This window comes from Triticum aestivum, chromosome 4A, assembly GCF_018294505.1.
Source record: "Triticum aestivum cultivar Chinese Spring chromosome 4A, IWGSC CS RefSeq v2.1, whole genome shotgun sequence".
Taxonomy (NCBI): domain Eukaryota; kingdom Viridiplantae; phylum Streptophyta; class Magnoliopsida; order Poales; family Poaceae; genus Triticum; species Triticum aestivum.
The window spans coordinates 280,965,759-280,991,028 of NC_057803.1; positions in this window are offsets into that span (position 1 = coordinate 280,965,759).

Here is a 25,270-nt window from a genome sequence, read left to right on the forward strand (position 1 = left end):
GCGCTCGGGCGGTCATCGCGCGTGCGAGCTGGGGCAAGAGGACAAAGAAGGAGGAGGGGGCCGACCAGCTGCCGTGTTGCGAACGTCGAGGCGTCTCGTCAGGCGCGCTAGGGAGGCCCGAGGTGGCCAGAGTTAGTTGGAAGGGGACGGCTACAGTGCGGGAGTGCACTGTAGCACGCTCCAGAGCGCCCAAATGGCCGGCATGGCCATTTTCTATGCAATGTGGGCACGACCAAAGGTGTCTGGTGGCTCTAGGGGGGAGTAAAGAATGGGGGAGGGGCATTGGATGCCCTGGGTGGCCACTAGGGTGAGGAGGGGGGTGAGAAAGGAGAAGAATGATGCTGTCCAGAAGGGTAAATGGGGATGTTTCACACTTCAATCATTGAGCTGAGGCCAGGGAAGCGTTACTGGAGGTAGGAGAGGACTAGTAGGAGCTGTGGTAAAAAGTTGAGCTCAAGGAGAATAGTGTTAGTGGTCAAAATGGTGATTTTGGAAAAGTGGCAGAAGGTGTTTGATAATGGTTTGGGCAAGTAGGTGATTTCCAAATGCCATGAGACTCCACAGGGTGAAATGACACATATAATTAAGGCCTTCCACCAATTTGGAGCTTATTTGGGCAAAGTTGCCAATGCAACTTTTGTAAACCCTAGAAATTAGCAGAAATGAACTTGTGTAGATCTAGTTGAGCAAATTAGTTCCCCTTGATGAACAACTTGGTGTAGTGGCCTCATTTGGTCATGTGAACAATGCTCACAAAAGTTGGGGTCAAGGAGAGAAAGTTGGTAGTACAAACTTGTTCAAATTTGATTCTGGTCAGAGAGGGTTTTTGGGCATTTTGGTGAACCAAAATAGTTTAGTTTGGGCTGAAACTGTGCAATATCATCATATTATGCATATGTGACTTGCTAGAATTTTCCTGGATTTATTGGAAAATATTTCTTCTAGAAATATTTCAAATCCTTGAAATGGGCAAAAATGGTTTTGGGAGGTTTTGTCCAATATTTTGATCATGACCATGTGTTGAAACTCATATATATATATATATATATATATATATGTGTGTGTGTGTGTGTGTGTGTGTGTGTGTGTGTGTGTGTGTGTGTGTGTGTGTGTGTGTGTGTGTGTGGAAAATATTTGTCCACTGAGTTTCCCTGATTTTTCTCAAGTATTTTTGAAACAATAAAATATTTTTTCCCTATTAAAGACCATTTCTGGCCTTAAGAAAAAGCTTTTAACTAAAATAGGAAAATAACTTTTAAAATTATATTTTTGTGGTTTATGGGAATCCTATATCTCATAGGTTTCAAATATTCTCTTTGAAATATTTTTCATACCCCAAATCAAGTACTTGTAGTGCAATCCTCAATTCAGGGTTTTTTTGGAAAACTAATCTTTGGAAAATACTATTTGGCCAAATTATTTTTGTTAGAAAATACTATATTGCACTATACACATGGCATGATCATTGGGCAGAAGTTTGGGGCAAGGAGATGAAGTACATAAGGTGGAGTTGTGTTGACTTTAAAGAGCACTTGAAAAACACAGAGAGAAAACCAACTCCAAATAAAAGCCAATTGATGCAAAAGTTTTTGTCAAACCACAATTTATCATGATTTATTAGCTTAAGTGTTGTGGCATGAAAATCAGGGTGTGACAATGTCAAAACCGGCAGATCTCGGGTAGGGGGTCCCGAACTGTGCGTCTAAGGCGGATGGTAACACGAAGCAGGGGACATGATGTTTTACCCAGGTGCGGGCCCTCTTGATGGAGGTAATACCCTATGTCCTACTTGATTGTTCTTGATGATATGAGTATTACAAGAGTTGATCTACCACAAGATCATAGAGGCTAAACCCTAGAAGCTAGCCTATGGTATGATTGTATGTTTTCCTACGAACTAAACCCTCCGGTTTATATAGACACCGGAGGGGGCTAGGGTTACACAAGGTCGGTTACAAGGGAGGAGATATACATATCTGTATTGCCTAGCTTTCCTTCCATGCCAAGTAGAGTCCCATCCGGACACGGGACGAAGTCTTCAATCTTGTATCTTCATAGTCCAACAGTCCGGCCAAAGGATATAGTCCGGCTGTCCAGAGACCCTCTAATCCAGGACTCCCTCAGTAGCCCCTGAACCAGGCTTCAATGACGATGAGTCCGGCGAGCAGTATTGTCTTCGGCATTGCAAGGCGGATTCTTCTCCAAATACTTCATGGAAGATCTTTGAACACAAGGATTGTGTCCGGTTCTGCAAAACAAGTTCCACACCCCACCATAGAGAGAATAATATTTCCATAAATCTAATCTGCTGACATGTTTTGGCAGCACAACATCACGTCACGACCCGATCCTTATCTGAACCGTTTTTCTCAACCAACACTGCGCATATTGCGAGGCGGTTTTTCTGTCACGTCTTGTCAAAGTAGAGATCGTGTCCCCCTTATTACGGGATTCTCATCAATATGGACATGGGTAACCCATCCGTGCCATCAATTACGGCGCCTGGGGAATAAGCGGTTTTACCAGGCAAGTGGGGAGACGCATCGCCTCTTCCGCCCTTATAAAGGGACAATGATTTACTCTTTTCACCCACGCCTTCTTCCTCCTTGCTTACCCGTTCCTGCACACTCGAGCTCTAGCGCCCAAGCTCACGTTCTTCTTCTCAAACCACTCCAAGCATGTCCGGAGCAGGAGGCAAGTGGATGGTCTCCTCTGTCACAGAGGAGAACAGCAAAAAGTTATGGGAAGCCGGATATCTGGCCGTGGATATCGCGCACCGGCTGCCAGATGCGGGGCAGATCATCCCAACGCCCGAACCCCATGAGAGGGTAGTTTTTCTTACCCATTTTGTTTGTGGACTGGGATTTCCCTCCACCCATTTGTCCGCGGGCTCATGTTCTACTACGAGCGGAATTTTCATGATCTGGCCCCCAATTTCATCCTCAACATCTCGGCGTTTATCGTCGTGTGCTAGGCCTTCCTCCGCATCAAGCCCGATTTTGGCCTGTGGTTGAGGACCTTCAATGTCAAACCGAAGGTTGTGGTCGGACAGCAAGTGGAGTGCGGAGGCACCATGGTGGGAAAGATGCCTAATGTCACCTGGCTTGAAGGCTCCTATGTGAAGACCATAAAGGGGTGGCAATCGGGGTGGTTCTACATCACCGAGCCGCGCAACACCAACTGGGTGGCGGTCCCTGAATTCCGATCCGGAATCCCAACACGGCTCACCTCCTGGAAAGAGAAGGGCATATCCTTGGGTTCCTCGGTAGAGCTGACCGGACTCCAGACCTGCATCAACAACATGATGAGCAATAAAATTAAGCTCGTGAACGTGGTCTAGGTCATGCTCTTCCGCCGGATTCTCCCATGTCAACAACGGGCCTTCAACTTGTGGGGGTTCAACCCGGCTAAGCACCACACACTGCGAGAGCTCTATGGCATGATGCATGAGGACGTCTGGAGGGTGCTGTTTAAGGCCGCCGAGGTACCTCCTTCCCTCACCGAGGACCGATGACTCAGCACAAAGCGCCGCACCAATCTGGTAAGTTTTTATATTTCACACGGTATCTATTTGCCCCAGTTTAATCATGTGCGGGATCTAAGCCTTCCATGCCTTTATCAGAATTAGGTGAAGACAGCGGAGCAGATCGATTGCCCCGCCCCCCTGGCGGAAGATCCTGCCGATGCTCTCCTGATGGAGATGCTGGTTCTGGCACCTTACGAGGTGCTGGTGAAGAAGGCCAAGAAGAAGGCCGTGGGGACCCGAAAGGTTCTCCGGCGCAAGGTTGTATCGGACTCATCGTCCGATAACTCCGACGTGCCCTCCTCCCATGAAAACAAGGAGGAGGAAGAGGAAAGTTCTCCCCCCATCTGAGGGAGACAAGAAAAGGAAGGCTGATCCAACTGGGGAGGCCGAAGGGTCCAAGAAGGGCAGGACCCTCCCTCCGGACTGCTCCACGACGGCTGCCTACAGTGGCGACGAGTGGCTACCCAGGGTCAAGCCCCTGGCAAAGTCGTAAGTCTCCGGACACCATAGTAATCCATGGTATGTTTTACTGCACTACTTCTCCTCATGCCGAACATGATTATGCAGTCTGTCCCAAGCTCATCTTGACATATCTTCGTTGAGCGGTTCGTTTGACTCGTCGGATATGAACAACAGTTATGTTCCGACCGCCTCCACCCCTCGCCCTACAGACAAGGCCGACGTGTTGTCTCAAAAGGCACCGAGCCAAGGGAAGGTGGTCCTAGAGGTGTCTCGAGGCGACCTCCCGGACCCTGGGTACCAAGGGAGCGAGGCTCCTACGGGCTCCGAGTTCGGCCCCCAGCCGAACACTGCGCCGGAACCTTCGATGGTTCCGGACGCAGGCGGTCCCCTGTTAAGGGGGGACCACCACCCGTGCCAGTGTCCTCTGTTCATCCAGAGGCACCGAACAACTTGCTGGAAGTGCTTCGCAGCGCTTCCAACGACGAAGAGCTCCACACTATCATTAGTGCGGTGATCAAGAAGGTTCAGTCCACCAAAAATGGGCTGACCGAGGCTTGCACCAACCTCCTAACAGGCTTTGAGGTAAGCAATCAAAATATATATAAGAAAATATTACCGCATAGATAGTAGCCCCTGATGCTCTGTTCGGTGTTCGAGAAGAAAGGCCGAATAGAGGATCAAATGATGAGTCAGGAGTCTAATAAGAATATGTCTATATGTAAGTGCAGGCTTCCCTGCTGGCCACTGCTGCACGTACGGCGGAGCTCTCTGCACTGAAGCAGGACCTGGAGCGGTCCAAGAACGAGCTTGGCCTTATCAAGAGGCAGCTCAAGGAGAGCAAAGGTAAGAAATACCTTGTCCACGCTTTTGAAAAGAAGTTCGTTTGTAAAATGATAGGATCACCATGAATTTGTCACGGGCCGCGACCGAGGTGGCGACCCTGAAGAAGGCGCTGTCCGAGGCCAAAGACAAAGCGGCCAAGGAACGCATCGAGCGGGAGAAGCAAGAAGCCCAAGTGGGCAAGGTGCAGCAAGAGCTCGAGGCTCTCGCCAAAAAACATGAGTCCTTGGAGCTCGACTCTAAGACACAAGATTCCGAGCTCGCACAGGCGCTTGAAAGCGCCCGGAGCGCCAAGGCTGAAGCCCACAAGGCCCTCTAGGAAATTGATGCGGTGAAGAAGATAGCAGCGGGTAAGGCATTCATTATGCAAAGCAAGCATGTGAAGGAAACTTTCCTTTTTTTACCCGTGTTCGGAGCTCTCCAGGAGCATTCACAGATCTTCCCCGCAGTGTACTGGATGCCGCAGAGTTTTACCGAGCTGAGGAGGGGAGCTCGACGGAGAAGTTGTTCTGGTCTCAGTATACTGGGACCGAACACCCGATGCCCTTGAGCGACCAGCTAAAGCAATTGGTCGAGCTTCACAAGGAGGCAGAACAGGCCATGAGGGGCCTTATAGTCCGGATGTGGCCTGGCGAGCCCCAGTCCGGCAGCTACTTCGGTCTGGTGAGGCGGCTTGTGGAGGCCTGCCCACGGCTTGAAGTCATAAAGCGGTCAGCCTGCATCGAGGATGCGCGCAGGGCTTTTGCCTGGACGAAGGTGCACTGGGCGAAGCTGGACGCCATGAAGCTGGTGAAGGAGGGGTCGCCAGAGGGCAAGGAGCATCGCCATCCTAAGATGTACTATGGGAGTGTCCTGAAGGGTTCCCGCCTTGTGGCGGATGAATGTGTCAGGGATGTAATTTTTGAATGAACATGCTCATGTGATCCTGTAATGTGAAACAAGTTCATCTACGCTATGCAACGCTTTTTTAATTTAAAATATTACCTTCTGTGCGGCCGTTTATAATATCTGAGAGTTGGCTAGTCGTCGGCTTCTGCCCCCATGTAGCTAGTACTAGGGTGTTCGGGATAAACCTGGGCACTCTTTACCCCAATTTTGGGTCCTTCAAGGGAGGTGTTCAGCGCAACGAACCAGGCAATCGGACTATAATGCTTTATCACTCTCACTTAGCCATAGAAGTCTACAATTTTAAACTTTGGCGAAGCCCCTAGTGTTCGGAAGGCCGAATTTGGGGCGCTATACTCGCCTAAGCCGGACAAAGCCGGCTCCTCTCCCGAAGCAGAAAAAGTTTTTAAGGACTTGAGACCTCTCGAACAGCGACCAGTCTCTCGCCTTATCATGACAGTCAGTTTTCGGCTTTCTGTACTGAGGCGCTCGTCCGGAAGAACCGGGACGCAATCGCAGTAGTTCTCCCACCGCTACCTTAGCCGATATAGCGGAACGTAAGGTACCAAAGTATGGGAGCCGGGCAAACACAACATTTGACCAAAGACATGATTCAGAGCTGATGCATATAATGCTATAAGTTCGGGGTTCCGCACTGTCAAAAGTGTTAGGACTTCTTGCGCCGTATTATGGGGTAAACGACAGCCCCTGGCGTACTGACCGTACCCGAATGTACGGGTGCGGATAGTAGTGAATGGACATAAGGGAAAAAATGAATGAATAATGCAATAATGGACTAATGCTATGCATTGTTATTTAAATAATATGTCGAGGCGTACTGGTACAGGTAGTGCAATAAACAGAAAGTAGGACTATTCAAAATGTCCTATCCAAGGGCAAGCTGTGTATGGATAGTAGAAAGCGGGTATTATTATTAGAGACCACCTGGGGGTTCCCGTGTTTATCTTAGCTTCTTGGTGGCACTCGTTGGTTGGAGGCACTCGTTGTTTCGAAATAACTGCAAGTGGATGGTAACACTTGGGACACTTGTTAGTTGGAGGCACTCGTTGTTTCAAGCAAGCCATGGATTGATGCTTCTTGGTGGAGGGGGAGTATAAACTTTACCATTCTGTTTGGGAACCGCTTATAATGTGTGTAGCATGGAAGATATCGAGATCTCTCGGTTGTTATGTTGACAATGAAAGTATACCGCTCAAAATCAATGTTGGGGGTATCGCTTATCGGTAACTTATCGGTCGACCCATGATAAGGGGTAAATTAGCTAGTTGATCGGCATATCGGCCGATTTATCGCCATACCGGCTGATTTATCGGCCGACTTATCTTATCGGCCACACAACGGTAAGCGACAAATCGGCCGATTTATCAGAATATCAGAAGATATCTTGAACCGAGCTCTGGCACCTCTACAAATCCCTGCTTCCCTCTGCAAAGGGCCTATCTATTTATTTTTATGTTGATTCATCATCCTCTTATTAAAAAGCACCAATTAGAGAGCACCGCTGTCATTTTCATCCATTACTATTAGTTTACATTGAGAATAACTTGACTGGATCTCTTTTACCATGAATTATAATGTCTAGTCAGTCCTTGATCTTTAAAGGTGCTCTACATTTATGTTTTGTGGTCTCAGAAAGGGCTAGAGAGATACCATCTTGTTATATCATATTATGATTGTTTTGAGAAAGTGTTATCATCCGAGATTTATTATTATTGCTCGCTAGTTGATTATGCCATTGACATGAGTAAACATGAGACCTAAATGTTATTGCGAATGTGGTTAGTTCATAATCTTTGCTGAAAACTTGAATGCTAGCTTTACATATTTACAACAACAAGAGCAAACAGAGTTTGTAAAAGTTTTTCTTTATCACTTTCAGTTTATCAACTGAATTGCTTGAGGACAAGCAAAGGTTTAAGCTTGGGGGAGTTGATACGTCTCCGTCGTATCTACTTTTCCAAACACTTTTGCCCTTGTTTTCGACTCTAACTTGCATGATTTGAATGGAACTAACCCGAACTGATGCTATTTTCAGCAGAATTGCCATGGTGTTATTTTTGTGGAGAAATAAAAGTTCTCGGAATGACCTGAAAATTAACAGAGATTATATTTGGAATATATAAAAAATACTGGAAGAAGAATCCATGTCAGGGGGCCCACACCCCGTCCATGAGGGTGGGGGCGCCCTACCACCCTGGGCGGGCCCCATGCCTCGTGGGCCCCCTGACGCTCCATCGACCTCAACTCCAACTCCATATATTCGTGTTTGGGGAGAAAAAAAATCAGAGAGAAGGATTCATCGCATTTTACGATACGGAGCTGCCGCCAAGCCCTAAACTCTCTCGGGAGGGCTGATCTGGAGTATGTTCAGGGCTCCGGAGAGGGGAATCCGTCGCCATCGTCATCATCAACCTTTCTCCATCACCAATTTCATGATGCTCACCACCGTGCGTCAGTAATTCCATCGTAGGCTTGCTGGACGGTGATGGGTTGGACGATATTTATCATTTAATCGAGTTAGTTTTGTTAGGGTTTGATCCCTAGTATCCACTATGTTCGGAGATTGATGTTGCTATGACTTTGCTATGCTTAATGCTTGTCACTAGGGCCCGAGTGCCATGATTTCAGATCTGAACCTATTATGTTTTCATGAATATATGTGAGTTCTTGATCCTATCTTGCAAGTCTATAGTCACCTATCATGTGTTATGATCCGTCTACCCCGAAGTGACAATAATCGGGACCACTCCCGGTGATGACCGTAGTTCGAGGAGTTCATGTATTCACTATGTGTTAATGCTTTGGTCTGGTACTCTATTAAAAGGAGGCCTTAATATCCCTTAGTTTCCAATAGGACCTCGCTGCCACGGGAGGGTAGGACAAAAGATTTCATCCAAGTTCTTTTCCATAAGCACGTATGACTATATTCGGAATACATGCCTACATTATATTAATGAATTGGAGCTAGTTCTGTGTCACCCTATGTTATAATTGTTGCATGAATAATCGCATCGGACATAATTCTCCATCACCGATCCATTGCCTACGAGATTTTCATACATTGTTCTTCGCTTAATTACTTTTCCGCTGCTATTGTTACAGTCACTATAAAACCCAAAAATATTACTTTTGCTATCGTTACTTTTTGCCACAGTTACCACTACTATCATATTACTTTGCTACTAAATACCTTGCTGCAGATATTAGGTTTCTAGGTGTCGTTGAATTGACAACTCAGCTGCAAATACTTGAGAATATTCTTTGGCTCCCCTTGTGTCGAATCAATAAATTTCGGTTGAATACTCTACCCTCGAAAACTGTTGTGATCCCCTATACTTGTGGGTTATCAATCCTCATCCCTTCGAGGCAATCCACTACAAAGCTGGAGTAGGGTATTACAACGCAAGGTGGACCGAACCAGGATAAATTGATGTGTCTCTTGTTTGTTAGGTTAGTCAAGCTAGGCCTTTGGATCGGAGCGTAGGAATACTAGGGAGGACGAGTTCTTCACACGCACCCCAGTGTTCGATCCTCTCAAGGGTCTGCGGTACCCCGAATCCGACATTTGGCGCGCCAGGGGGGCATAGGTTTCACTAGTGGCTTCTCTGAAGAGCATAAGTATTACAGTGGGTAAACGAATTACTATCGAGCAATTGATAGAATTGAGCATAGTTATGAGAATATCTAGGTATGATCGTGTATATAGGCATCACGTCCGAGACAAGTAGACCGAAACTATTTTGCATCTACTACTATTACTCCACACATCTACCGCTATCCAACATGCATCTAGAGTATTAAGTTCATAAGAACAGAGTAATACTATTACTCCACTCATCCAATATGTATAAACCCCATCTTTTTATCCTCGATGGCAACAATACAATACGTGCCTTGCTGCCCCTGCTGTCACTGGGAAAGGACACCGCAAGATTGAACCCAAAGCTAAGCACTTCTCCCATTGCAAGAAAGATCAATCTAGTAGGCCAAACCAAACTAATAATTCAAAGAGAATTGCAAAGATAAACCAATCATACATAAAAGAATTCAGAGGAGAATCAAATATTGTTCATAGATAATCTGGATCAAAACCCACAATTCATCAGATCTCGACAAACACACCGCAAAAGAAGATTACATCGAATAGATCTCCAAGAAGATCGAGGAGAACTTTGTATTGAGATCCAAAGAGAGAGAAGAATCCATCTAGCTAATAACTTTGGACCCGTAGGTCTGAAATAAACTACTCACACTTCACCGAAGAGGCCATGGAGTTGATGTAGAGGCCCTCCGTGATCAATGCCCCCTCCGGCGGAGCTCCGGAAAAGGCCCCAAGATGGGATCTCTCGTGTACAGAAGGTTGCGGCGGTAGAATTAGGTGTTCTTGGTGCTCCTGGATGTTTGGGGGTACATGGATATATATAGGAGGAATAAGTACGTCGGTGGAGCAACGGAGGGCCCATGAGGGTGGAGGGCGCGCCCAGGGGGGTAGGCGCGCCCCCCTGCCTCGTGCCTTCCTTCGTTGTTTCTTGACAGCCACTCCAAGTCTCCTGGATCACGTTTGTTGAGATAATCACGTTCCCGAAGGTTTCATTCCATTTGGACTCCGTTTGATATTCCTTTTCTTTGAACCCTAAAATAGGCAAAAAAACAGCAATTTGGGTTGGGCCTCCGGTTAGTAGGTTAGTCCCAAAAATGATATAAAAGTGTAAAATAAAGCCCATTGACATCCAAAATAGATAATATAATAGCATGGAGCAATCAAAAATTATAGATACATTGGAGACGTATCAAGCATACCCAAGCTTAATTCCTGCTCGTCCTCAAGTAGGTAAATGATAAAAGAAGAATTTTTGATGTAGAATGCTTTCTAACATATTTCTCAATGTAATTTTTCTTTATTGTGGCATGAATGTTCAGATCCGAAAGATTCAAGACAAAAGTTTAATATTGACATAGAAATAATAATACTTCAAGCTTACTAACTAAGCAATTATGTCTTCTCAAAATAACATGTCCAAAGAAAGTTATCCCTACAAAATCATATAGTCTGGCTATGCTCTATCTTCAGCACACAAAATATTTAAATCATGCACAACCCCGATGAAAATCCAAGCAATTGTTTCATACTTTTGATGTTCTCAAACTTTTTCAATCTTCATGCAATATATGAGCGTGAGCCATGGATATAGCACTATATGTGGAATAGAATGGTGGTTGTGGAGAAGACAAAAAGGAGAAGATAGTCTCACATCAACTAGGCATATCAACAGGCTATGAAGATGCCCATTAATAGATATCAATGTCAGTGAGTAGGGATTGCCATGCAACGGATGCACTAGAGCTATAAGTATATGAAAGGTCAACAAAAGAAACCAAGTGGGTGTGCGTCCAACTTCCTTGCTCATGAAGACCTAGGGCATTTTGAGGAAGCCCATCATTGGAATATACAAGCCAAGTTCTATAATGAAAAATTACCACTAGTATATGAAAGTGATAACATAGGAGACTCTCTATCATGAAGATCATGGTGCTACTTTGAAGCACAAGTGTGGAAAAAGGATAGTAGCATTGTCCCTTCTCTCTTTTTCTCTCATTTTTTTATTTGGGCCTTCTTTCTTTTTTTTCTTTTTGGCCTCTTTTTTCCGTCCGGAGTCTCATCCCGACTTGTGGGGGAATCATAGTCTCCATCATCCTTTCCTCACTTGGGACAATGCTCTAATAATGATGATCATCACACTTTATTCACTTACAACTCAAGAATTACAACTCAATACTTAGAACAAAATATGACTCTATGTGAATGCCTCCGGCAGTGTACCGGGATGTGCAATGATCCATGAGTGACATGTATGAAGAATTATGAAAGGTGGCTTTGCCACAAATACGATGTCAACTACATGATCAATCAAGAAATATGACAATGCTGAAGCGTGTCATAATAATGGAACGGTGGAAAGTTGCATGGCAATATATCTCAGAATGGATATGGAAATGCCATAATAGGTAGGTATGGTGGCTTTTTTGAGAAAGGTATATGGTGGGTTTATGGTACCGGCGAAAGTTGCGCGATACTTGAGAGGCTAGCAATGGTGGAAGGGTGAGAGTGCGTATAATCCATGGACTCAACATTAGTCTTAAAGAACTCACATACTTATTGCAAAAATGTATTAGTTATCGAACCAAAGTATTACGCGCATGCTCCTAGGGGGATGGATTGGTAGGAAAAGACCATCGCTCGTCCCCGACCGCCACTCATAAGGAAGACAATCAATAAATAAATCATGCTCTGACTTCATCACATAACGGTTCACCATACGTGCATGCTACAGGAATCACAAACTTCAACACAAGTATTTCTCAAATTCACAACTACTCAACTAGCATGACTCTAATATCATCATCTCCATATCTCAAAACAATTATCAAGTATCAAACTGCTCATAGTATTCAATGCACTTCTATGAAAGTTTTTATATTATAGCAAATTTCCATGTTGTTCTAAAGGACTCCCAAAATAATATAAGTGAAGCATGAGAGAACAATAGTTTCTATAAAAAAATCCACCACCGTGCTCTAAAAGATATAAGTGAAGCACTAGAGCAAAAACTATATAACTCAAAAGATTAAAGTGAAGCACATAGAGTATTCTAATAAATTTCAAATCACGTGAGTCTCGCTCAAAAGGTGTGTACAGAAAGGATGATTGTGGTAAGCTAAAAATCAAAGACTTAAATCATACAAGACGCTCCAAGCAAAACATATATCATGTGGTGAATAAAAATATAGCTCCAAGTAAAGTTACCGATAGACGAAGATGAAAGAGGGGATGCCTTCCAGGGCATCCCCAAGCTTAGGCTTTTTGGTGTCCTTGAATTTTACCTTGGGGTGCCATGGGCAGCCCCAATCTTAGTATCTTGCCACTCCTTGTTCCATAATCCATCAAATCTTTACCCAAAACTTGAAAACTTCACAACACAAAACTCAAAATAGAAAATCTCGTGAGCTCTGTTAGCGAAAGAAAACAAAACACCACTTCAAAGTACTGTAATGAACTCATTATTTATTTATATTGGTGTTAAATCTACTTTATTCCAACTTCTCTATGGTTTATAAACTCTTTTACTAGCCATAGATTCATCAAAATAAGCAAACAACACATGAAAAACAGAATCTGTCAAAAACAGAACAGTCTGTAGTAATGTTGTAGCTAACGCAAACTCTGGAACACCAAAAATTCTAAAATAAATTTATGGACGAGAGGAATTTATCTATTAATCATCTTCGAAAATAATTAACTAAATATCACCTTCCAAATAAAAATGGCAGCAATTCTCATGAGCGCTAAAGTTTCTGTTTTTACAGCAAGATCAAAAAGACTTTCCCGAAGTCTTCCCAACGGTTCTACTTGGCACAAACACTAATTAAACACAAAAAACACAACCAAAAAAGAGGCTAGATAAATTATTTATTACTAAACAGGTGCAATAAGCAAGTAATAAAAATAAAATTGGGTTGCCTCCCAACAAGCGCTATCGTTTAACGCCCCTAGCTAGGCATAAAAGCAAAGATATATCTAGGTATTGCCATCTTCGGTAGGCAATCCATAAGTGGCTCTCATAATAGATTCATATGGTAATTTAATTTTCTTTCTACGGAAGTGTTCCATGCCTTTCTCTAATGGAAATTGGAATTTGCTATTCCGTTCCTTCATATCAATAATTGCACCAATCGTTCTAAGGAAAGGTCTACCAAGAATAATAGGACATGAAGGATTGCAATCTATATCAAGAACAATGAAATCTATGGGCACATAATTCCTATTTGCAACAATAAGAACATCATTAATTCTTCCCATAGGTTCTCAATAGTGGAATCCGCAAGGTGCAAGTTTAAAGAACAATCATCAAAATCACGGAAACCTAGCAAATCACATGATGTTTTTGGAATCGTGGAAACACTAGCACCCAAATCACACAAAGCATAACACTCATGATCTTTAATTTTAATTTTTGTTGTAGGTTCCCACTCATCATAAAGTTTTCTAGGGATAGAAACTTCCAACTCAAGTTTTTCTTCATAAGATTGCATCAAAGCATCAATGATATGTTTAGTAAAAGATTTATTTGGACTATAAGCATGAGGAGAATTTAGCATGGATTGCAACAAGGAAATACAATATATCAAAGAGAAATTATCATAATTAAATTCCTTGAAATCCAAAATAGTGGGTTCATTACTATTTAAAGTTTTAATCTCTTCAATCCCATTGTTATCAGTTTTAGCATCAAGATCTACAAACAACGAATTTTTAGAATGCCTTCTAGGTAAAGGTGGATCATCTTCAATCCCATCATTATCAAGATTCATATTGCAAAACAAAGATTTAATAGGGGACACATCAATAACTTTTAGATCTTCATCCTTATTATCATGAAAATTAGAAGAGCACGCTTTCACAAAGCAATCTTTCTTAGCACGCATCCTAGCGGTTCTTTCTTTGCACTCATCAACGGAAATTCTCATGGATTTGAGAGACTCATTGATATAATGCTTAGGAGGAATAGATCTATGTTTCAAAGAATCAACATCAAGAGAAATTCTATCAACGTTCCTAGCCAACTCATCAATCTCAAGCAATTTTCCTTCAATCAAAGCATTGAAACTCTTTTGCGAAGTAATAAATTCTTTAATATTAGATTCAAAATCAGAGGGCATCTTATTATAATTTCCATAAGAATTGTTGTAGGAATTACCATAATTATTAGAGGAATTACTAGGAAACGGCCTAGGATTAAAATTACCTCTATACACGTTATTACCAAAATGGTTCCTACCAACAAAATTCACATCCATAGATTCATTATTATTCTCAATCAAAGTAGACAAAGGAATATCATTAGGATCAGTAGGAGGACTCTTATTAGCAAACAATTTCATAAGTTCATCCATCTTTCCCCTCAAAACATTAATTTCTTCAATTGCACACACTTTTTTACTAGTAGATCTTTCGGTGTGCCGTTGAGAATAATTAACCATAATATTATCTAGGAGTTTGGAAGCTTCTCCTAAAGTGATTTCCATAAAAGTGCCTCCCGCGGCCGAATCTAAAAGGTTTCTAGAAGCAAAATTCAATTCGGCATAAAAATTATGTATAATCATCCAAAGATTCAAACCATGTGTAGGGAAATTATGTATCATTGATTTCATTCTCTCCCAAGATTGTGCAACATGTTCATGATCAAGTTGCTTAAAATTCATAATATCATTTCTAAGAGAGATGATCTTAGTGGGATGAAAATACTTAGAGATAAATGTATCTTTGTACTTAATCCATGAATCAATACTATTTTTAGGCAAAGAGGAAAACTAAGCTTTAGCATGATCTCTAAGCGAAAATGGAAATAACATTAATTTAACAATATCATTGTCCACATCTTTCTTCTTTTGCATATCACACAAATCAACAAAGCTATTCAGATGGGTAGCGACATCTTCACTAGGAAGGACGGCCAATTGATCTTTCACGACAAGATTCAACAAAGCAACATTAATTTCACAAGATTCAGCATCGGTAAGAGGAGCAATCGGAGTGCTAAGGAAACCATTGTTGTTGGTACTGGTAAAGTCACACAATTTAGTATTATCTTGAGCCATCGTGACAAGCAAGCAATCCAACACACAAGCAAACAAGAAACAGGCAAAAAAGGCAAATAGGGAAAGAGAAGGGTAACGGAGAGAGAGGGCGAATAAAACGGCAAGGGTGAAGTGGGGGAGAGGAAAACGAGAGGAAAATGACAAATAATGTAATGCGAGGGATAAGAGTTTGTGATGGGTACTTGGTATGTCTTGACTTAGCAACGACACCTGAAATGACTTGTTGTTGGGAGTCAAATCTTGACTTGACTTGGCGCGAATCTCCCCGGCAATGGCACCAGAAATGGCTCATTGATGGGAGATAAATTTTTAACTTTACTTGGCATGAGCTCCCCGGCAACGGCGCCAGAAATCCTTCTTGCTACCTCTTGAGCACTGCGTTGGTTTTCCCTTGAAGAGGAAAGGGTGATGCAGCAAAGTAGCATAAGTATTTCCCTCAGTTTTTGAGAACGAAGGTATCAATCCAGTAGGAGATCACGCTCAAGTCCCATGCACCTACACAAACAAATAAGAACCTCGCAACCAACGCGATAAAGGGGTTGTCAAGCCCTTCACAGTCACTTACGAGAGTGAGATCTGATAGATATGATAAGATAATATTTTTGATATTTTTATGATAAAGATGCAAAGTAAAATAAACGGCAAAGGAAATAACTAAGTGTTGGAAGATTAATATGATGGAAGATAGACCCGGGGGCCATAGGTTTCACTAGTGGCTTCTCTCAAGAGCATAAGTATTACGATGGGTAAACAAATTACTGTCGAGCAATTGATAGAATTGAGCATAGTTATGAGAATATCTAGGTATGATCATGTATATAGGCATCACGTCCGAGACAAGTAGACCAAAATGATTATGCATCTACTACTATTACTCCACACATCGACCGCTATCCAGCATGCATCTAGAGTATTAAGTTCATAAGAACAGAGTAATGCTTTAAGGAATTTGACATGATGTGGAGGGATAAACTCATGCAATATGATATAAACCCCATATTTTTATCCTCGATGGCAACAATACAATACATGCCTTGCTTCCTCTGCTGTCTCTGGGAAAGGACATCGCAAGATTGAACCCAAAGCTAAGCACTTCTCCCATTGCAAGAAAGATTAATCTAGTAGGCTAAACCAAACTGATAATTCGAAGAGACTTGCAAAGATAAACCAATCACACATAAAAGAATTCAGAGGATCATAAACCCACAATTCATCGGATCTCGACAAACACACCGCAAAATAAGATTACATTGAATAGATCTCCAAGAAGATCGAGGAGAACTTTGTATTGAGATCCAAAGAGAGAGAAGAAGCCATCTAGCTAATAACTATGGACCCATAGGTCTGAAATAAACTACTCACACATCGCCGGAGAGGCCATGGAGTTGATGTAGAAGTCCTCCCTGATCAATGCCCCCTCCGGCAGAGCTCCGGAAAAGGCCCCAAGATGGGATCTCTCAGGTACAGAAGGTTGCGGCAGTGGAATTAGGTTTTCGTGGTGCTCCTGGATGTTTGGGGGGTATGTGGATATATATAGGAGGAAGAAGTACGTCAGTGGAGCAACGAAGGGCCTACGAGGGTGGAGGGCGCGCCCCCCCTGCCTCGTGCCTTCCTCCTTTGTTTCTTCATGGCCACTCTAAGTCTCCTGGATCATGTTTGTTGAGAAAATCACGTTCCCGAAGGTTTCATTCCGTTTGGACTCCGTTTGTTATTCCTTTTCTTTGAAATCCTGAAATAGGCAAAAAAACAGCAATTTGGGCTGGGCCTCCGGTTAGTAGGTTAGTCCCAAGAATGATATAAAAGTGTAAAATAAAGCCCACTGACATCCAAAATAGATAATATAATAGCATGGAGCAATCAAAAATTATAGATACGTTGGAGACGTATCACATCGCAGCACTCCTGGGTGGCTCACAGGCGCCGCCGTCGGTCCGCCATGTCAAGCAGTTCTTTCGCCAAGCGGATGTCGCACGCGTGCAGCGGGGAGCTCCTCTGGGATGGGCAGCACCAGAGGCCGACCTCACCTTCAACTCAAGGGACCTTCCTGCGACCACCGCGGGTGCAGGCGCACTCCCGATGCTCTGCACCCCCACCATCTGCAACGTAACGGTAACGATGACCCTCATCGTCGGCGGGGCCGGCCTAAATGTGCTCTCTGTGGAAGCTTTCGCCTTGCCCCACGTGTCACATGGCCGGCCCAGCCCCACCAAGCCGTTCACCGGGGTCTTCGATGGCTCCACCAGCCCCCTTGGGCAGATCCGCCTCCCTGTCACTTTCGGCACCTGCGACAACTACCACACCGAGCTCATCGACTCCGACATCGCGTGCATCGGCCTCCTGTACACCATCATCCTCGGGTACCCGGCCCTAGCCAAGTTCATGGCAGCAACTCACCCTGCCTATAACCTCATGAAGATGCCAGGAAGCAGCGGCGTCTTCACTATGGCCGGGGACACCAAGGAGGCACTGGCGGCTCTCAAGCTCGCCTTCAGGGCCAGGGCTGCCGCACGGCCAGAGGAGGAAGGAGCCCAGGGGCTCCGGGGGCTGCGCCAGCAAAAAAGAAGCAGTTATTCTCTCAAGACCGGGCCAAAATGAAGCACATGTCGGTTGAAAAAGATGGGGCATCGGGAGCCACCTTCACCATAGGTGCCAACCTCGCCCCAGACCAAGAAAAGGCACTGGTTGATTTCTTGCATGCGAACAAGGAGGTGTTCGCATGGGAACCCAAGGACCTGGCTAGAGTCCCAAGGGGGGTGATCGAGCATCACCTGAATGTGTGCCCCAATGTACGCCCAGTGAAGCAGAGGGCATGGCGGCAGTCCACAGAGAAGCAACGTTCATCGTCTAGGAAACCCGCAAGTTGTAAGACGCTGGTGTCATTCGGGAGGTGCGGTACCCAGACGCTGTTGGGCTTTCTGGTGTCACATAGGGGAATCGAGGCAAACCCGGAGAAGGTCAAGGCAATAGAAAGGATGGGTCTACCATAGATTCTTAAGAAAATGCAAAAGCTAGCGGGCTATGTGAACTTGCTAGGGCGCTTCATCTCCAAGCTAGGGGACTGCACTCTCCCGTTCTTCAAGCTGATGAAGAAGAAGGGGCCATTCAGTGGACTCCAGAGGCTGACGCGGCGTTTCAAGACCTCAAGAGATACCTCACCAGCCCACCAGTGATGGTGGTGCCGCATCCTCTCGAGCCCCTAGCGCTTTACCTGGCCGCCACACCACACTCTACCAGCGCAGCGCTAGTGGCAGTCCGGGAGGAGCACCAAACCAAGGGCCTGCCAGGCAACACCCCACGGCAAGGCAAGGCAACGCAGCTTCAGGATGGAGCGCCTAAAGCATTGACGGCGCCAACAAATGACCAAGCTCCACAAGACGGCGCCCCTGAGGCCGCGGCTGCCCCAACAGACGATCAAGCTCATGAGGTCCTTCAGCCTCAGGAGGTCTCGGACTCTGTCAACACTTCCTCCCTCGTCGAGCACCCGGTGTACTTTGTCAGCATGGTATTGTGCGATGGACGGGCCCGCTACCCCATGCCTGTCGGTGTACTAGAGTAGGGGTACCCTAGTATCCCAAACATGTGCACGGGCAGTCGCAGCATCCCGCGGCAAGGCTTGCCGGGTGACCGCCAAGCTCCTCCGTGGTTCCTTTGGAGCCATTCAAGGACAAAGCATCCAAGCCAAGGAGACAAGAGCCCGGCAAGAGGAGCTTGCCGGGAAGGCCAACCATGGCGCAAGGACAAAGTATCCAAGCCAAGGAGACAAGACCCCGGCAAGAGGAGCTTACCGGGAAGGCCACCCAAGGCATCTCAAGGAACTTGCCGCGACGCGCCACGCGTTCCGGCAAGGCCCGGTGAGCAACAAGCTCCCGGACGCGACAAGACAACGACCGCGGCAAGGCGCTTGCCGCGGCAAGCCACCACTCTGTGCCCGCGCTCCAGCACATCCACCAACGTGTCGCTCTGGGACCCTTCCAGACGTACGTGGCGGGAGGCTGTGCAGCCAGCGGTGCGCGGTGGCAAGCGGCACTGACAAGATTGCCATCGTGGCGAGCGGTGGCATCCCTGACGGTCCCTTTTGCACTATTTAGGCGACACAGACGGGCATTTAATGCCCTTGTCCCCTGCCGTCAGGGTTAGGTACGATACACTATAGCAGGTAGTTGTACCAACCGCAACACCTTTCCATTTTTACCCTTGTCTACGTTGCCACCTGTCGGTGACCCCTTGAGCATATAAAAGGAGGCCCATGCGCAACGTAGAGGGGGAGGAAGAGAACTCTCACGCTCGGTCTCGTTAGCTGTTGGGGTGTACTGTAGCACTCCGCGCTCCCGAGCAAGAACTCAATACAAACCACAAAGCAGGAGTAGGGTTTTACGCATCCGTGCGGCCCGAACCTGGGTAAACTGCTCGTGTGCTTCGCCTCGATCCGCTCTTCGTGCGACCCTCACCCCCGCCGAACCGAAAGGGACTCGGTCCGCCGGTCCCATAGGTGCTCGTGGATTAGTCCCCCGACATCTTTGGCGCGCCAGGTAGGGGGCGTCGAGGTTGTGTGAACCAGATCCGGCGTTCACACGAGCTAGATCTTCATCATCTTCATCGACATGCCGCCGAAGAAGAAGGCTTCGGAGGCGGCTGCTCCGTCCGCGCCGAACCCACCACCGCCGGAGCAAACGGCTGATGGGGCAGACGCCGGCGGAAGAACGGGCGTCGACGAGGGAGCTCACGGTGCTGCCAGGTCCAAGGACAAGGCTGCGCTGCCCATCGGCGGCGTAGCCGGCTCCCACAACGACCGGGCGCACTCCAAGACCTCGGCGTCCGTACATGCACCGCGCCCATCTCAGGAGGCGCGGGACCGGCAGCGTCATGGTACTCACGGTACCATGCGTTTGCTGGACCAAGATCGAGCTGGTGGATCTCGGAGTGCTCAAGACCAGCATGCACGCCAACATGCTGGCACGAGCGAGGCACGGTCGCCTGGACGGGATACTGCTCCTTCTAACATAGTTAGAAGTCCGAGCATATCCCGCTCCTCGCACCGTTCGCCACCGCCACCCGCCACTCCAGCAGAAGCTTTGGCGCGAGCTCAACTGCTCCTGGACTACCCTCCAACGGCAGACAAGATCGACGACTGGAGGGCCACCATTCAGAGTCTCATCGGCTTCGCCAACGGCGACACTCAACGGCAGCCGAGCACGTCACAGCCGCGGCAAGTCAGCCAGGCACGAGCCGGTGGCGACAAGACCGGTGGGGGTGCAACCACTGTGCACTCTCCGCCCCGAAGGCCAAGATCGCCGACTCGCCGGATCCACCTCGACAGCGACTCCACCGCGTCATCAGATCCACGAGCTCGTCGCGATCAGCGCCAAGTTCTTCACGAACGACAGCAAGAAGACGCTCGTACTCGCATCGAGCGCCGAAGAGAAGCGCGACGTCAATCGGACCAGCGCGCTGGGCCCTCTGTCGACATGCATGCGCCAGGGGAACCAGGCGACTTGCCGTACGCGGTAGGTTGCCCTGCGTTTACTCGTGAGCTGCGGCAAGTCCAGTGGCCCAGCACGAAGAATTTCAAGCCAGACGTACCAGAGAAGTACGACGGCAAGTCGCATCCGTCGGAGTTCCTCAGCATCTACACCATCGCGGTGCAGGCTGCCGGGGGGCGGGACGACAAGATCCTTGCCAACTACTTCCCGCTGGTGCTCAAGCCCAACGTCAGGTCCTGGCTCATGCACTTGCCGGACGACTCCATATCCTCCTGGGCAGACCTATGCCATCAGTTTGTCGGCGCCTTTACAGGCGGCCACAAACCCCATGGCCAAGAGAGTGACCTTCATCTGCTCGCCCAGAAGGAAGGAGAGCCCCTGCGCAAGTACATTCAGAGATTCAGCCGTGTACAGCACAACATCCCAGATGTCCACCCTGCCGCGGTCATCAGCGCGTTCCATCAGAACATGCGTAACCGCAGGATGCGGGAGGAGATGGCGATGTGCAAGATCAGAGACGTCAGTGAGCTGTATGCCCTGGCCGACAAGTGTGCACGTGCTGAGGAAGGGAGGAAACTCCCCGGAGAGAATACAGGAGCAGGAGGATCTGACAGCGAGGATGCTGCCCCGGCAAAGAAAAACCGGCGGCGGAACAACAGGAAGAAGAAAGGCAAAGATGTGCTAGTCATTGAGCAGTCCGGCAACGAAGGTGGCGCCAAGAAAGCCAAAGCTGGTAGCTCCGGCAAGGAGATTGCCGCATGCACCAACTGCCAGACTGTGGCGGTCGCCGACAAGCAGGACGGCACCGACAAGCAGTACTGCAAGATCCATCGCACCAAGGGCCATGACCTCCAGAGCTGCAAGAAGGTCGAGCAGCTTGTCCAGTAGCAAAAGGCTGAATACGAGCGACGCGACAAGGAGAGGGCCCAAGGTGGCGCTGGAGAATCCGGCAAGAAGCGCGCCGGCCGGGGAGGACACCGCGGCAAGGCCAAGCAGCGGCAAGGAAACAGACCTCCCCGCGGCCGCGACAAGGATGAAAATGACGACGACGACGAAGACATGGATGATGTCGAGACCAGTGAGCAGGAGTTCCAGAAAGCCACAGAGGTCTTGTGCGTTGACGGCGGTGCTTCTCTGCATACTTCGCACCGCCAACTCAAGCAGTGGGTGCGGGAAGTCAATACGCCGGAACCACCTGTCGAGTCACGCAAGCCTCTGAAATGGTCCAGCAGGCCTATCATCTTTGATATTGAGGACCACCCTGATCGCACAACTGCGGTCGGGTGCTTGCCGATGTTGGTTTCACCAACTATCCGCAACCTCAAGGTCACTAAGATGCTACTTGATGGCGGGGCCGGCTTGAACCTGATCTCCTCCGCTGTACTCCAGAAACTCTAGATCCCTGAGAGCGAGCTTGAAGAGACCGACACATTCCAAGGAATCAACCCGGGAAGGAGCAAGCCGAAGGGGAAGGTCACGTTGCTAGTAACATTTGGCAGCGAGGTGAACTTCAGGACTGAGAGGGTCACTTTTGACATTGCCGATTTTCCATTACCTTACAATGGGATACTCGGCTGTCCAGCACTCGCCAAGTTCATGGCAGCCTCTCACTACGCATAAAACATTTTGAAGATGCCAGGCCCGATAAGCGTCATCTCTATCCCTGGCGACAAGAAGGATGCTCTTATCTGTGCCGACAAGATCTACCGGGAAGCGGCAGCCGCAACAGATGGCAAGTCACCTACCGTTGAAGCTCCCCGGGGGGAAGAAGAAGACCAAGTCCGGCAAGAGTTCTGATGCCCACTCCGGCAAGCGCACCTCTTCGGAGTGCTGCGCTGCCGTCGAGGACGCACCATCAAGCTCCACCGGCAAGTGTAAGAAGACAATGGCAGCTCCGCCAGAGACCAAGAAGGTGTCCGCCAAGGAGGACGGCACTGGTGGTACCTTCACCATCGGTGCCACTCTCGACCCTAAATAGGAAAACACGCTCATTGCTTTCCTGCGGGCGAACGTCGACGTGTTTGCGTGGCAACCGTCTGACATCCCCGGTGTTCCCAGGAAAGTAATTGAGCACAATCTTGCCGTTTGTCCTCATGCGCGGCCCGTCAAGCAGAAGGTCAGGAAGCAAGCAATGGAGCGCCAAGAATTCATCGCAGAAGAGATCAAGAAGTTGGAAGCAGCAGGCCTTGTCAGAGGAGTGCTCCATCCTACGTGGTTGGGCAATCATGTAGTCGTGTGCAAGACGAACGGGAAATGGAGACTTTGTATCGACTTTACCGATGTTAACAAAGCTTGTCCCAAAGACCCATTTCCTTTGCTGCGCATTGACCAGATTGTTGACTCCACGGCCGGGTGTGACTTGCTTTCATTTCTTGATGCATACTCAGGATACCATCAGATCTTCATGGCAGAAGAGGATGAGGAGAAGACCGCATTCATCACTCCATGTGGCATGTACTGTTTCATATGGATGCCCTTCGGTTTAAAAAATGCTGGTTCAACATTTGCAAGGGTAGTCCATGTCGCTCTTGAGCCACAAATACACAGAAATGTGGAAGCCTACATGGATGACATAGTGGTCAAGAGCAAGGACAAGGCAACTCTGATTCAAGATTTAGACGAGACCTTTGCAAATCTGCGCAAGATCAGCCTCAATCTCAACCCCGAGAAGTGCGTGTTTGGAGTCCCCTCCGGCAAGCTTCTCGGGTTCTTCGTGTCTCAGCGGGGAATCGAAGCCAATCCCGACAAGATCAAGGCCATTGAGCAGATTGAAGCACCAAAGCGCGTCAAGGATGTACAAAGACTTGCCGGTTGCGTGGCTGCTCTCAGCAGGTTTATCTCTAGGTCTGCTGAGCGCGCCCTGCTGTTTTTCAAAATATTGAAAAAGGCAGGTCCAATGAAATGGACTCCGGAAGCGGAGGCTGCGCTGCAAGACTTGAAGAGATACCTGTCCTCCGCTCCAACACTTGTCGCACCTAAGCCACAAGAGAAGTTGCTGCTGTATATAGCGGCAACCAATCAAGTGGTTAGTGCTGCGTTAGTAGCAGAGAGGGAGGCAGATGATGAGCCAACAACCACGGCAGGCGCATCCAGCGACAAGCAGGGGGCTTCCTCAACAAGCTCTGGTCCCGACAAGGATGGATCTGCGCAGACGCGCGAGGAGATACAGAAGAGAATGGTGCAGCGCCCAGTTTACTTTGTCAGTTCCCTTCTGCAGGGGCTAGGTCAAGGTACTCTGGTGTGCAGAAATTGCTTTTCGGCCTTCCCATGGCCTCGAGAAAGCTGCACCATTACTTCCAAGCACATGAGATCACAGTTGTCACTCGTTTTCCGCTGAAGAGGATACTACATAATCCAGAAGTGACAGGCAGGATTGTTGAGTGGGCACTGGAACTGTCAAGCTTTGGCCTCAAGTTGGAGAGTACTTCAACTATCCAAAGCAGAGCATTGGCAGAATTCATAGCAGAATGGACGCCAACACCAGAAGAAGAAATTCCAGAAACGAGCATCCCCGTCGAGGAAGCAAGCAAAGAGTGGCTGATGTACTTTGATGGTGCCTTTTCGCTGCAAGGCACCGGCGCTGGCGTACTGCTTGTCGCACCCACCGGAGAGCACCTCAAGTACGTAGTCCAGATGCACTTTCCCAAGGAGCAAGCAACAAACAATACTGCAGAGTATGAAGGCTTGCTTGCCGGTCTCAGGATCGCGGCAGACCTTGGGATCAAGAAGCTCATTGTCAGGGGTGACTCGCAGCTTGTCGTCCGCCAAGTGAACAAGAGCTATCAGAGTCCGTTGATGGAAGCATACGTTGATGAAGTGAGAAAGCTAGAAGAGCACTTTGACGGCTTACAGATGGAGCATGTTCCAAGAGCTCAGAACGCCATTGCCGATGTCCTATCAAAGTGCGCCGCACTTAAGTTACCTGTGGAACCAGGGATCTTTGTGCTCAAGCTGAATCAACCGTCTGTAACGCCATCAACTGGACAGAGCAAGAAGAGGAAGTTGATTTCTGGTGACTATTTTCCAGGAGAGCTTCCCGAAGCCGCCGCCAAGAAGGTCCCCAAGATCAACGCCAAAAGTGCTGAGGAGCAGTCTGCTCCGGCAAGCCCTAGGGTTTGTTCCGTTGAAGAAGAAGCTCCCGACAAGTTTTGCTCCGGCAAGCTTGCCGGGGAACGTCAAGCTCCGGCAGAGCCGCAGGTTCTCGCCGTAGAAGCGGATGTTCCCGCAGCAGTAGATTTTCCTTTGGACAAGAAGGCCCCCAAGATCAACGCCAAGAGCGCTGAGGAGCAGTCTGCTCCGGCAAGCCCTAGGGTTTGTTCCGTTGAAGTAGAAGCTCCCGACAAGTTTTGCTCCGGCAAGCTTGCCGGGGAACGTCAAGCTCCGGCAGAGCCGCAGGTTC